This window comes from Emydura macquarii, unplaced genomic scaffold (assembly GCF_026122565.2).
Source record: "Emydura macquarii macquarii isolate MOO-44397 ecotype Brisbane River unplaced genomic scaffold, CSIRO-AGI_Emac_v2 contig_2897, whole genome shotgun sequence".
Classification (NCBI taxonomy): domain Eukaryota; kingdom Metazoa; phylum Chordata; order Testudines; family Chelidae; genus Emydura; species Emydura macquarii.
The window spans coordinates 30038517-30054355 of NW_027133034.1; the positions used below are offsets into that span (position 1 = coordinate 30038517).

At 39.2% G+C, this 15839-nt stretch overlaps 1 long non-coding RNA gene across 1 annotated transcript; it reads right to left on the minus strand.

Annotated features, from left to right (window-relative positions):
• Positions 1-8782: 8782 nt before the first annotated feature.
• On the minus strand, positions 8783-12302 carry LOC137167185 (uncharacterized). Its single transcript, XR_010924042.1, has 4 exons — positions 12263-12302; positions 11660-11787; positions 9972-10133; positions 8783-8874 (listed from the first exon to the last, which is right to left on the minus strand). It is a non-coding gene; the product is annotated as an uncharacterized lncRNA (long non-coding RNA).
• Between the last annotated feature and the right edge of the window lie 3537 nt (positions 12303-15839).

Genomic DNA, 15839 nt, shown 5'->3' on the forward strand with positions numbered 1-15839 from the left:
GCCCAAGGTAGCATTGCCATGGGGAGCCTTTCAAGCACTGAAGCCCAAAATAATATGTAGCCACAGAAACTTTAAAGAGCAGGGACAGTAGGCGAAGCAATCTAGCAATGAGAACTTTTGACATGTCCTTACTCCCTCATGCCAAAGACTCATAACAAAACTATTGCTTGCAAATTAGTTGTAGAAGGAAGGTGTTTGTTAGTTTACATTTGTCCCAAAGCCCTACTTAAGAGTTACCTGAGTTATGACTTGATCCTATCTGTAGTCTATGTTACCTGGAAATTCGGCAGCAGTAGTAGTTTGCATAACTCCCGTCGACTGCTTCTGCATGCTGTTCACATTGTGCTGAGCCGACAGGAACACTGAGCCGTTCCTGTCAGCTCAGCGCTACACTAGTTGAGGGGGTGGGCTTATTCAGTTGACTCCCTCATCGATTGAGCGGGTCTCACTGACCGCTCAATTGATCATGAAAGATTGATCTGGTGGCGGCAAATTTGCCGCCACCAGTTAAACATAGCCTAAGTAATAGTCATGACTGTGAGGATCAATATTTCAGTTAATTTTAGCTGCAAGGAAAGTTTAGAGTTTGTTATTCAATATGTATAGTCACTAGGGACAAAGAAATATCAATGGAGATGATTTTCTTAAAGGACTCATTTTTATTCAACTCAAACTAATTAGTGGATTTAGTTATAAATACTGATTCCAGAGTGAATTTTCTGAGAAAGGCCTGTAACTTTGGGGACCGTGCACTATAACTTTCATATGTAACTAAGAAGTGGGATCCCTGATTGAAGTACAAAATGGCTCAAGTCCCTGCTCCAAATCAGGCAGAATGGGGATTTGAAAACAGGTCTTTGATATCCCAGGGGAGTTCCTGAACACCTGAGCTATTTGGTATTCTGACACAGTCACACCTATTTGAAAAATTCCTAATCTAGTCACCCAGGCTCTCTTTTTGGGTGAGGCCTGATCCAGTAAACATGTCTCATGGATTGAGCCCACAGGAAACAGGGGCGGGGTAAAGCCTGACTTGAGAATCCTGCCAAGGCTTATGTGTGAGCAAGGGTGCCAAGCAGCTTGGTGGCAACAGAACCTAGGCGCTTTTGCACATACTCAGGTGGTAACATAGGTATCTCGGGGACTTTACCAGCAGAACCTGGGTGCCTACAGGCTTAAGAAGCAGTCGAGTAGGAATTTCAGGGGGGACTACATAGTGGACTTTGCCACATACATCGGCAGTTAGGAACCTACCTACCTTTTGAGAAGCCATTGATCTAGGTATGGCCCTTATTATTGTAGTATTTGAATACCTGACATGAAAGAATGTACAAAGTGTGTGAAGGAGCAGCTAGGAGTGATCCTCAGGCAATGTGGAGGGAGATGAGTGCAGATACATAGATATAACCATGAAAATGTAAAGTTCAAGCTACTTCTTTATTTGGAAGAGAAGAGGAAGTCCGTGTATAGTGATTCAAAAAGTAGAGGCCGTCTGGTCAATGTACTATGTGCTGTATTATACATATATTTATCACTCTATTATTGCAGATGACGACTATTGGTATTTTTAAAAAAATAAAGAATCACAATCATCATACTAAGTGTGTTTCATTTGAGAAATATGGTTCAATTTGAAAAGTCAATACTTTTGACTGACAATGGGCATAGCAGCAGAAGGATGGTAATTCATGAAATGAATCATTGAGGCTATAGGAAGCACAGGAAAATGTGAGGAAGAAATGGGATGAACAGATGAAAGCTACCATACAATAGCACTTCTTCTCTTTTCTGTACGTACAGTTTGGTGTTGGTTTTTCTTGTGCTTTTGGCAGGAGGAAGGGTGTTGATTGCACCATCCCACACATAATGAGAAATAAGATATAAATTCCAGTGTAAAAATACTGATTTCGCTTCTAGAGCCCCACAAACAGAAGCAATGCTATTTTGTCTTTGGCTTTGTGGGCCTAGTTCATCTTCCACCATAAGCGGTTAAATTCAATAATCCTATTTTAATAAATTAGGATACAAGGACCATCCATAGTAGAAGGAAAAAGGAGCTGAGACTCAGAGTTAGAGTTGGAAATACAAGCATTCTTTACAAATCTGCCTCACTTAGAGGTTGCAGGGGAAAGGGGTGGGCATTGGAGATTTTTGAGTATTTGTTGGTCTTCTGCCTTGAAAGCTTTTTTTTCCTGGGGTTCCACCCTATCACCCTCCTCTTCAACACAAGTGTCAGGCAATTTGGAGAATTAGTGAGGAGATACAGGTAGAAACTCTTTCAGTGTGTTGACAACACCCAGCTTTTTATCTCCAATTCCTCACATACAGACAGTATGGTCAAGCATGTCTTAAAAAGCTTGGTAGAGATTGTGGCATGGATTGTGGAAAGTTGATTAAAGTTCAGTCTATACTAAGTTGATGAGGCTAGGATGGAGGAAGCAACCAGAGAATATGAAAAGATTACATCGGCCCCTTTGACAGCGTGAATCCACGAGTTGTCACTTGAGTTCCTAATTTGGGAGAATCTTGTTAGATTCTCTGCTGCTTTTAGACCAACAAATAGCTGCAGGGACCCAGATGGCTCTCCCCCCCACCGAATCTACAACAAGTCAAGATACTCTCTTAGATGTGGATCTCACTACCAGGATCAATTCTTTTGTTGGCTCAATGTTAGATTACTACTATGCACTCTATTTTCACCCCAAAATCCACTTGGAAATGGAAGCTGGGGCAAAATATAGCTGCCAGGTTATAAAATAAAGTATGAGCACATAAAATCTGTGCTCTGGTACCTACACTGGTGGCATGTTTAGTTTCTGGTTAGAGTATATGCCTAAGCCACAGACACCTCCTTCCCCTTCTCTATCACATCAAACATAAATAGCTTGTGTTCACTTTCAAGTCCCTCCGCACTCAATTTCCACCATATCTATTGCATCTCATTCATTATCAAGCTGATAAAGTTTGTCTTTGATTGCTCGCAATGCTAGACTCCACTGCCCACTTGCTAAATTTTCAAACAAGCATCTTCAAGCTTTCTCCTATGTTGCCCCACATACTTGGTAGGCACTGCCTGTAAACATCCATAAAGCCATCTCATTATCCACCTTCAAATCCCTTCTCAAAACTCTCCTTTGTCATGATGCCTATGTAGAATTTGACAACCGTTAGGCAGTTGCCTCTGTGCTCTAGCAGGCTATCATGCTGACCAATATTGTCTCATTGTTCACTTGTACTCCCCTTTCTGTCTGTATCAATCTATTTGTCTCTTGTTTGATATGTAGGTTTTATGATCCTTGGGGCAGGGGCTGTCTTTTTGTTCTGTGTTTGTACAGCACCTAACACAAAGAAACACATGTTCATGACTGGGGCTCCTAGGCACTACAGTAGTACAAATAAACAATAATTGATGTGCTGGGACCTGTCAGCTTGAAAGACTGCCTCGCTTTATGCAATAATGCCTTAACTGTAACCAGCATTTGTACTCAGTGTCTTTCATTTATAAACTGGATTGGGAATACAAAAACCTGGGATCTATTCTTAGTTGGTTGATCTTGTGCAAATCACTTAACTACGTTGTACCTCAGTTTCCCTATCTGTAAAATAGGGATAATAGTATTTTGATACTCCTCTTCATAAAGTGCTTCAAAACCTTTGGATGAAAAGTGCTCTGTGATTAAGTAATGGTATTATAAACGAGGCTGCCTCAACAGAATACTGTTTGAGGATTCTTGACTCTGGAATTCACCGCCTACATCTCTGCCCCCACACACACTTTCGTCTGAAATAGCCCACATTTGTTGTTTTGTAGGGCATACTGAAAAGCTCATTTATTTGAATGGGCTGAGATGAGTTTGTGTGAACTGTTGTGCGACTGTTTTGTAATGCAATTGGCCATTGGCTTCTTTTTGTTCTGCGTGGGATTAGCCCAGGATGTTAAATTGTTGACTTTGTCACTACGTATTTGTCAGGGTACTTAAGAACCTGGGATAGAAAACTTTTATATGTCTCGTGTGTGTAAACTAAGCAAAATATCTTTTGCAGGGTTCAAGGGTATTAGCTTTTAAATCGTTGTAAAACTGACAGGAGTCTGCGTCATCTCACAATACAGAAAACAGAATTTCCATGAAGATACTCAATATTAAAATACTAAATATTAGAATAGTTTTATTTCAAACTCTTTACCCTAGAAAGAAAGACTATTTTGCTTTATCAGTAGTAGATGCTGTCTGTTGGGTCTACTATTCTTATCCACAATTAAGAACTTTTATTCTTTAAAATTAAGTCTTTTTATTCAATTGCATTTTAAGGATAGACTTTCTTATTCTGCTTAAATCAATATGAAAGCAGGCTGGAGACTATTTTACAAGCTCTGACATTGGAATCTGTCTCTGCAACATAGGCATGCGCAGCACATTTCATTAGGGTGTGCACCCAGTGAATTTTCATTTTTGTCTTCATCAGGGGTGTCAAACTGAATTCCACTGGTGGGCCACATTTGAATTACCCGCTGGCGGAATTCTCTGCCGCAAAGTCTCGCTGCTCCTTCTTTTTGTATACTTTACAGGCAGGTGGCTGTGTGCCAGGATTAGATTGAGAAGTATCAGTTGTACTTTAAAAAAACAAACAAACAAACACACACAACCTTTACTTAAGCAATCATAACCTTAGTGTCTGGTATTTCCTGGCAGTTACTGACCAGCTGGAGTTGCTGGATTTGCTGGGTTAAAGTTCCAAGGCATTAACTGTCAGGAAATGATCTTCCAACTAGTCCTTATGCCTGTTAAACCATAAAAATATTTTTCAAAAATTAAGGAAAAACTAAGTTTTAAAGTGTTTCTGATTCAAACTTAATTCTTGCCATGGACATAATTCATTTACAGTCTCAGGCCCAGATTCTCTCTGAGTCAAGATCCACTCTGGGGGGAGTTGAGGGGTAGGGAGCAAGTCAAGGAGCTAACTATGGGGATTCACAGGCTGTCCTGGCCCTAGCTCCAGCCTGACATAAATTAGAGCAGAGTTGGCAAACCACAGGCCATCACATTAGTTATCATATGAAAATATAATACAGCAATGTTTTTTTGAATATTAGAATCCTTGGATTTCAGTCTCACTCAAATGGTAAGTTTAACAGCCCACGTTGCAGAGTGCCCTATGCTAGAAACATCACTAAACAAGCACCCACCTCCTGCACTAGCTGATATTTTCAAATAATTTTCTATCATTATTTCCAGTTAAAACACATCACAGTAATTTGATCTGGTGATGACAAGGCTTTGTCACCAAGAATATAAAATATTTTGAGTAAGGATTACATCTTTCTCTGCTGTGGACAGTGCTTAGCATATTTTGGGCAATGACAGTATACAAATAAATAATAAAGGTGTGGATCATTGAGGTGAACTCTGAAACCTAAGGTATGTAACCTTTTTGCTATTGGAAAATTAATATAAAAAGCACTCTTGGGTATTGGTGCTACCTAGACACACACAAACAACCAAGCGTCCAGTAGTATCCTTATTTGGGAGTTTATTGACAAAAGATAAGCGGAATCCCTTAGTCAAATGGACAGGTGCCACACTGCTGCCATCTCCCAAGGTGGTTTTCCTTACTCAACCAGCATCTTTTCCCTTTTTTATAGACTGAGCCATATCAAGCTAGCTCTCATTCAAGACCTGATCTTCTCTAATCAATAGCAAAATTGTGAGAAAAATCATATACATACAAAAAGAAGATGTAAAGATGAAAGTAATTTGTTTAGCATTTCTCACACATTAAACCTTATGAGTGACAAGACAGAACCCTATGGCACCCCACACAAGTGAGGAAGATAAGTATTTATGTATTATTCATTATATGCATTCATAAGGCATTCATCATCATGATATATGGATGCATTTGAAATGGCCTAAATTTGGATCTATACATATGTTCAGCTGCTAGGAGCAGGTAGGCCATGCTCACCTGCAGCTCACACCTTTAAGGACAGAACAGTCAGTTAATTGCCCAGGACATCACATATAGTAAAAAGCATTGGTAAACATATGCATCTGGCTTCTCTTTTTACAGACACCCAGGTTTTCAGAAAGGAAAGATGGGGCCTTGCAAGTGTAAGTATACAGCCTTGGCAGGGTGTGCAAAAACATCAATACAATACTGTGGTGAACAGTATAAAAAGCTTTGAGAGAGCCAAAATATTCATAATGGAGAAGTGATATTTCTCCACTATGTGGAAGAGACTTGCCACTGAGACCAGTGCAGACTCCAGATTTATATCCAGATCTAAAACCCAACTGGAAATGTGAGGGCTCCAAGACTGCTTCACCACAATCCTCACAAAAACCAAAAGTGAAAGGAAAGACTGTATAGTAATTGATGAGATCATCAGCATAAAGAGATGATTTCTTAACCTTCTGTTAATGCTGTTCCCATTTGATGGCTGTTTAGTTTACCCAGTGTCAAATTAGATGGTGTTTTTCAGTCATTTCCCAGTTGTCTACAACAAAACATGATCACAACTGCCACCTTTGTTGCCCATTTCAGCAGACAGTGTGAGTAAGCTTGGTGACGGAACTACCCTTTCATTCATGCAGATGATTCCTATAGAGGGTGGAATATATTGGCAAATCAGTATGGGGAAGCCTGTACTGTTATTTACTGTCTGTTGTCTATCAGTCTCCAATACTCTCAAATTTGCCTTTCACAAGCACTCAATTCATTTACTAATATAAAAAATACAATGCACATTCTTTATTTAAGGTTATTTACAATGAGACAATTCTTAATTTCATTTTGTACTTTTACATTTATTTCTAAATAATGATTAAACTGAAACGGGATCTCTTTTTCAACAGGGTCATGATCAGTTGGGCTCTAGACTTTCACAATCACACAAAAATACATCAGTATGCCAGTGCTGGGAAGGATTTCACTATTTCCTGGGACAGATGCTTAAGAAAAAGTCCACAGCTGCTGAAAATATATTTGTTTCCATAGTTATTTATAAACTTGACACAAAGTTGAGCTTATATGGTTAAAAACTCCATCTTTATCCACTATCTCCATCCCTCTTCAGACTCATTTTGTATTTTTAGGATCAAGCCTCTCTCAGAGGCTCTCTTAGCTTGGCAATACATATATCTCTGATATGAAGATATACAAAGATTTGAGGAATTAAAGATTTTATTTCTCTTCATAAAATCCTTCAAAATGCGGTTTTGGAATACTGATGTAAATCAGCCACTATTGGTACTAAGAAGTCAGACTTTGTATCATTAATAGAAAGAATTACCTTCCAGATGAAAATTATTCATTTCAGCTAAGTATCACAGTATCACTGTGGCTATAGAATGTCATGTGCATTTGGCAGGAAATCCTTTAGTTTAACAGTATAATCTAAGTCCCAGCATCTCAATGACAGGCTACAACAGCTGTCAAATGGACTTTTAGGGACTCTTCCTTTTATCCTAAGTCTCTGTCACCTGAAGAGGAGGTACTCAAGTAGGTTTTGTATGAAGCATGTAAATAGATTAATTGGAGTTTTTTTGCATTGCAACTACAAACTGTTTTTGCAGATAATACATTTGATAAGCATAGCCTGTCTTGTTGGTTGTCTTTCTTAGCTGGTAGATGGCCACTAAGTATTTCTGGACTAATCCCAAGTCTGCCAGGCTTCTTGAAACAGGAGACGGCCCTATCTGTCTCCGCTTTTTATGTAAAACTTAGAGGCCCAATTGCCATTTTGGAATATCAGGTCTCCAGAAACTTTCAATGCAGGACTGGTAAAGCAGGTGGCCAACAACCGGCTTTCTGTCTTAAATGAGAACTACTGCATTAGTGCTTTCAGGGCTACTTTTCTCCAGAACAATCTATAAAGCTGCAGTTCCTGGAGAGATTGAGAACTGAGTGTGGAATTTATCCACATGAGCTGCCCATCCTAGATAGGATGCATCATGGTTACTGACACAATTTAGAAGTCCCTGGATTTCCACCAGACCAGAAAGGTTTGGAGGTCATTGAAACATGAAGTCTTTGTGTACCTTGTGGACACTGGGACTTCAGAATCCTGAGGTTCTCTAATGTAGAGATACGACATGGAAACTATGATTATTGATGTGTTCATCCCTCCCACCATGGGCCTGTCTTATAGCTTCTGGTTCCGGCAAGTCTTTTTCACCTGTTGTTCAATGGCCTGGATGCCAGCCTCGGTCAGAAAAGCTTTGTGTTGTCACATTTATGTATTCCAATTGTTTCTGGGATGCTGAATAGGTTATCTGAAACACTAATGACTCCATCACCATGATGGTGGGTGAGCTGATCCTTGGAGCTCTTCAAGGATAAGTTGGTAAGAGAACACATACATTCCACTTAATAAATACATAGTCACTATTGTCAAGCATCTTGTGAAATTGGACAGTGCTAACATCAACCCGAAGGTACTATATGGAATTGGTGGTACTGTTAGAGTATTAGACATGAGGTGTGTCAAGCACAGGATGGATCTCTGTGCCTGTATGTCAACAATGTTTAACGCTTATTGCTTGCTCTCTTCCTCTAACAAAAAATCAGCCCTTAAGAATCACATTTTGAATTTTTCTTTGACCAAATATGTGATGTCTCTAAAATCCAGGATGGGTGGGAGATGGACCAGTGTTCTGTCTGTCTCCATCACTGATGCTCTAAAATCCAGAGCTAGAAGAATGGGTCAGCCATTACCAGTGCTTTCTGCCCCCCCTTGCCCCATCCCCTTTTACTGCAGAAAGAAATAGACTAGACAATATATCCAAGAGGGAATTAATCTTTTTGACTTTAGTGAGGCTTTCCAGATAAAGTTCACATTGTGTCTCAAGGATTCTGGCTCTTTAAAGCCTTATCCTGCACAGAATATATAGAAACAAATGAATACCAGGTAGGAAAAATACATAGGTAGGAGAACAAATGCCAATTAGCTGAGATGAGCCTTCCTTTTATTTTTTATTGCTTTGTAAACTTGGAGCTAGTGAAGGCTCCTTATCAGGTGTAAATGCCTTCAGGAAGAATTTTTCACTGTTCTGATGTAAGGGATTCTGGGAAGCTATCTAGGCCATAAAAGCCTAGATGTACTTGAAGACAGGGTTTAGCTCTTGCTTTTCATTTGAGGAGGAATAGGAAGTCCTATTTTATGGAGACATTATGCACAAAACCTTTTAAGGTTATAGAACAGCTCTCATACCAGTGACATAGATGTTCAGGTTGAGCTTACACTTGATTTTTTTCCCCTCACTTTGCAATAAGCAATTTGTTATCCAGGACAGTATTTCAGGACACTATCAAGATGCCAGCACTCTATCACAGTATCCTTAATTTTAGGTGATACAGTATGACATAACATTAGTGCCAACTAATTTACTATTAGCATTGTCTTTAAATAGTTAATATCTGTTGTTGGAGTGGATAGAGCTATCACTTCATTTATTGGGCAATTAATCTGAATTATTCTCACCAAATCCAAGCAGAACAGCCAGACTGTTCACATGACAGATTGGGAACCCAAGTGATTCAATGGCTACCCAATTATCCTTCAGTATTTTACCACAAAAACAGCCCGAGGGCTTGTGATCAGGGAAAAAGAAAATATACAAACAATCCACCTGAATAAATGATTCCTACATATATTGTGCTCCCTCTTGTAGTAGTCATAATATAGACTGACTCTTTTCTACCAGTGATTATTCTAACTTCATTCTCTTGCCCATACTGACAAAAGTATCAGGATAATGTATAGATGATGCAAGGATTAATTATTATAGGTTTAATGCAAGGTTCTGTGTACTCAGGGCACATTCAGCCTAAATGCCGTGTCTTATGGCTTCTGCAGCATACCAGTTAAAAATTTAAAGTGGAAGATTGTGATGAATGAAATATAAAACTAACTAATACAATCATCAAGGGTATCCCCAGTCTTATTTTATATTCAGTTTAATTTATTTTACCTTTTCCTTGGGGCACAAATTTTTTTGTAACGATGATGCATAATCATGTCATAGAAGTTGCCAGAAGAAGCAGGAGGTTTTGGCAGCTGTGGAGGGGGCCTTTAACAATGGAATAGCAAGAAGTTTGGAACTGGGCGATAAGCCATTAGCTGCATATTTCTGCTAAAATAATAACCAATAAAATAGTTAATAGTGTTTGAAGTTAAAGCAGTTGTCATTAGATATCAGGGTTAACACAACATTGAAACAGGACAATTACACCTCTGATCTGCAGAGTAAAAAAAATAGTACTGCATCTATTTTACACTTCGTTTGCTTTAAGGTTTTCTTACATATATATATATATATGTTTTTTTTTTTTTAAATGGAAGCTTAGGTGCCAGAGCACAATTCAGCAGCAAAAGGGTGAATTGTGGCAGAGAGTGTCTGCTGGATTGTGAACTACACAAGGTCTTGATTTAATTAAAGGATCATAAGTTAAGGACACTCTTGCATGGTCTGTGTTCCATGTATATATGTTCTGTGTTACACATCCAGACAAGGGACAGTTTTAAAAGTGGAGTTTTATTTAACTTAGTATAAAATAACCAACAAACCCAGCTTGACCAAGCCCCATTGTGTCTCAGTCCTTTGAAGCACCCAAAACTTTGCTGCTGCAAACCAGAGCTACCCCCCTTGGTCCTTTCAGCAGACCCTCACTCCTTAAAGGGACAATGCAAAGGTAAATCTAGCTATCATATTCCCTTATGAGTGCTATGTTTGTACTTTTGACCCTTTATGGGAAAAAAAAGAGAATAATGCTGAAACAGATTTAGTGGTATTCACAACATCTCTCTAAAAATAGGAAATGAAATTATGCAAATGACTGAGTCTACTGTGGAATGTATATCACCATTTGTGTCTCACTTAAATGAGATTGTGTATCAACAGCTGTTCTATAGAATGGAAAAAACTAACAATAGTAACTGGCAAATTATGACCAAGATTTTGAAAAATGCCTTCCTAAAATAAGGCTTCTAAACCAAGATTTCCAAAGATATATAACTGCTGTCTGTTAGGCATCTAAAATATTGTCTAAGGTCCATATAGCTACCCTTTGCCATTTCCAGGAGGGGGAGATAAGCATGAATCAGGTCTTCACATTTCTGCTAACAAACAAATGGCAAAAATTATACATTTAATGGCAAATTAGCACAATTCTGAAAAACATTTTGGCACTTAACTTTATCTTATGGGGATTGGAACAACACTGACCTCTCATAAGGGCACCTATGGGATTACTATACTGGTGATGCCTCCTATGGGTTGTATAAATCCTGGTTCAGAGCCCAGTGTCTTATAACCCAGTAGGGTGTGAGGATGCACTGGATATTTGCAGATATAGAAAATTAGGCAGGGTCAGCCAACACTTACCTTTCCAGCAGCAGGACCAGGTAGTCTTCACCAAAATATTGTGTACATAAATTTAAGCACTTACTCAGGCTTGTCTACACAGAATGTTACTGCATGGCCAGCCAGGTCATGAATCTACAGTCCACCAGCTTGCTGTGCAATAATATCCCATAAGAATACTGCTGCAGTGCAGTGAAAGACCCAGAGTATGGCTTGGCACACTACACTTTCACGTAGTATTTGAAAATTTTACCTCATAATCCTTATTTAGGCTCTAAATAAAGATTACAGCCTACCTTTGGTGTTCATTTTTTAAAATGTTGCCTTTTCATTACCGGATAGTACAAAGGAAATCTGTACAAACAGGCCCTCTCCTCAGTTCTGGAGGAAAAATCCTCCTCATCACAGGGTGTACTGGAGAAATCTGAGGAGAATGTTTTGATTTCAAACAAGTGACATTTTAAGTATTTACTCCATTGTTTAATCTATTATCAAAATATTCTCACCCTCCATATCTAAAGCATTATTTTTATGATGAACTGAGACTTTTCTAGCACTAAATTCAATATACCAGAGGTATTTTTCCATGGTTCTTAACCTAACCCACTTAACCTAATTATGATTAGTTATGTGCACTGTTTACTTTTAAAAAAACTAAAATTAACCATCTAGTAAGCCACTTGATCATAAAGCTTTTTCCAAAATAGATAAAACTAGAAAACCAAATAACTATATACTGGGCTTTTTAATTTTTTTTTTTTAATCTAAGCATTCCCTTCTGATATTTATCAGCACACTCAGAAGTAAGATACTTAAGTGTGGAAATTATTTAATAGTTAAAATCTAATCCTCCCAAACATACTTGTGGGCAGAGAGAGCAATATCACATTGATATTTACTATGATGCTAGACCTATGCAGTCTCTGGAGCCATGACTGGGTAATCAAAAGGGGAGGTGATCATTTAAATTCCAGCATGCACAAAGCCTTGCTCAGTCAAGGTCACTTATAAATCAAATGGATGTCATTTCATAAACACCCCTAAACAACTGTATTCCATTATCTAAATGGGAAACAGCGCTGTTAATGGGTATCTAAGGACTGGAATCAATTTAGCTTACAGGCACTCAGCTGTTAGAACAGTTGTGAACATGTCTGAATGTTAATAAACACTGATTAGTATTAATACCATACAAGTTGTGTAATGTGGCTAGAATGAAACTTTTAAATCAATGAATGGTAAAGGCTTGCTGACAGAAGCTCAGTTCTCTTTATTCCCTTCTTCATATTAACCATTTCTAGGTTGTGCGGAGTTTACCATCTGCTTTATATCAGAGCACTAGCAGTGCTAGGTTGGAGCCTTATTCCCAAAGGCACCATCTTTGCTTGTGATGATGCTCTGAAGGACAATGTGATTGGACTGTGATGTGCAAACAACATCCAGTACTGTGCTGCACACTGAAAAAGCTTCCATGGGGAGATGAGATTTGGAGCCATGAAGCAGACATATAAGCATACAATTGTATGTAGGTGATCATGCAGTCATTTTAAAATGGCATTTGGAATTTGCTTAATTATATAGCTCAACTGCCAGTATCTTTAGCTCAGCTGTGGAGTTTTTTGTGAATTTTTCCTAACATGATGATGATGTTGATAGTGGGAAGGGAGAGTCTCTGGTGTCAACTGGAGCAGAAGGAGAAAGACCAACTGGAAAAACTCACCAAAACAAAGACAAACATTTTGCTTTCCAAAATGGGTGAGGACCTTGTCAGCGCCACTTTATAGGGTAATTAGAAAATGTGAAAAAGTAAGGGGAAATCAGTCTGAGACTATGCGAAGCCCCAAATGTCTGAGTGGCAGTGGAGTGTGCTAGCACCATCTTACCACTCTGAAATATTGGTTGAAAAGAAAGGGGGCTCTGAAAGCATTTTAATAGAGTGATTTTGACTCTGCATCCTAAGGTGAGGAGTCTCTTAAAAAATGTGTGCCTCAGAAAAGAAAATGAAATGGTATCTGGGAAGCTGTCAAGAGTTTCCAGTAATGAGAAGACTAGAGAATAGGCCACATGGAATCAGAGCTTGAAGAAACAAGAGAAACCATGAAATGTCTAAACTTGCAAAACACTTATTAAAAATAATCGTGGGCTGACGCAAAACTTGGAAGCAACTGAGAACTAAGTTAGGGTTTGAAATATCCATATCCTTGGAACATCAGATACTTTTTTGTTTTAATTGAGCCCAAAGCTATAGAAAGGCAGATCACTCAGCTCTTGCAAGTGAACACTACAAATATATAAAGAGGAGTTATAGGATCCCTACATGTAAAAACAAAGAAGTATACAATGGAGGCATCACTACTGCTACCACCTTGTGTGATATATGACACACAAGAAAGTGATTCCTGAAAGCAGCTAAAACCATAAGGGAAATCGCTTACCTGGACTAATTATTATTAATCTTCCCTGACCAAATCCTTGTCACACTGGTTCACTGAGTAGTTTGTTTGCCTTAGAAAGGCCATATAAAGAGTCAGCATTGGAAATAGCTATATTATTCCTAGCAAAATTAAAGATTATCTCCTGTGACATTAGTTCAGCTAAACCGCTACTAAAAATATTGTTAAAAACAACTAATCTGGATCAGTTGAATTATTTACAGGAAAAAAGGGCTAATGTTTAAATAGTAATTACTGCAAACAGTAAGAGAATTTTTACTTGAGGGTCTGGCTACACTTTGAGTTTGGGGTGTGATTCAAGAAGGCATACCTGTGCTAGCACTCTCATTTAGCTAGGCCTGGTCTAAACCAGTGGTTCTTAAACTTTTTAAATGGAGCCCCCTGTGGACTTCTGTCTAACAATCACACCCCTCCTTCCCCTGAATCATGCCCCCATTTCCCCCTTCTGAAAGGGGGGGGGCCTTTCAGAAAAAAATGGGGGTGCTTCCCATCCTGTAGGCCCTGTTTTTTTCCTGAAAGGGGGAGGTTACAGGGGGAAGGGGGGCACGATTGTTAGGTGGGGTTCTTTCCGCACTGTAGGCTCTAACAATCGCACCCCCTTCCCCCGACCTCCTCCCTTTCAGGAAAAAAGCAGGGCCTACAGTGTCAGAAGCAGGGAGCAGCGAGCACTGGGAGCAGCGAGCACTGGGAGCAGCGCAGGAAATGGGGACAGCAGCAGCAGCGCAGGGAGTGTGCCCGGCAGCGGCAGGGGGTGGCTGCTGCTGTTGCAGGAGGTGGGTGGTGGCTGCTTCCATCCATGGTGTCCTCCCCCCCATGACTGATCTCGCACCCCCTCCACTTTGAGAACTACCGGTCTAAACTACAGAGTTAGGTCGACATAAGGCAGCTTATGTCACTCTAACTCTGTAAATGTCTGCACTATAATGTTGCTCCCAATGATGTAATTGGCTCACTACACCAACTTAATAACTCCACCTCTGTGAGAGGTGTAGTGCTTAGGATGATTGTAGTTAAGTTGATGCAATGTCCGTGTAGACACTGCACTGCTGACATCTCCTATTGCTGTCAGCTGGAGCCCTGGCGCTGGCCCCAGGGCTAACATGGAAAATTAGGTTAAAATTAGAATTTTTAATCAATAATATTCATTCAGCCACAGAGCACCTGAACACATGGAGATCCTGCGCAATCTGTGTACACACCCTGAGAGGCAGTACCACACACAAACAGGTTGCGGCGTGATGCAGAAGCACTGTGAGAGATGCATTGATATTTACTTTTATGTCCATTGTGAAAAACTATTGCCTGTTGTTCATTTAATAGAATTTTGGTGGAATAGGTAATTATATTACATATAATCAATGTATTGAAGTAAAAGAGTTAATAGGAATGCTGAATTAAGGAACAAATGTTGGTGTAGGTAATTCTGCTGCTGCTCTTCTTACAGGTCACCACTATAAGTTACAGTTTTATTGCTGCTGTCCTTACAGTGGAATTGGTGGTGGTTCTTAACAGTGAGTAAGCTTAATTATTTCTGGGTGCTGCAGTATTTAGAAGTGTGTTACATGAGGAAAGAGATGACAAAAGCTAAAAGCAAGCTTTAAGGAAGCCTGCAGATAAGAAAAAACTTAGGGGATAAATAGGAAGCACTATAAGAGGAGATATTAATTCAAAGAAAGTAAGAGAAATAGGGGAGAGCTAATGACAGGAAAGGAAATGACATATAACTCACTGACAGGAAAAGCAGCCTCCAATTGGTTGATACCAGTAAGGGAAGTTTAAATAATTGGATTGTGATGCCAAGCCAGTGACTGTTAAACCACCAGAAGGCTAAGTGACCTGAAATCAACCTTTAAGGATGTATTAGAACAGTATTGAAACGGTAATCAGGACCATTCCTTGTAAATAGCTAACAATAACTAGTAAAAGTAGACTAACTTTTTTTTTAATTGTACCCCTGTATTGTTAGAAAATTAGAAGATACTAACTGTATTTCTTTGTTTACCTATATCTGTTAGAAGCATAA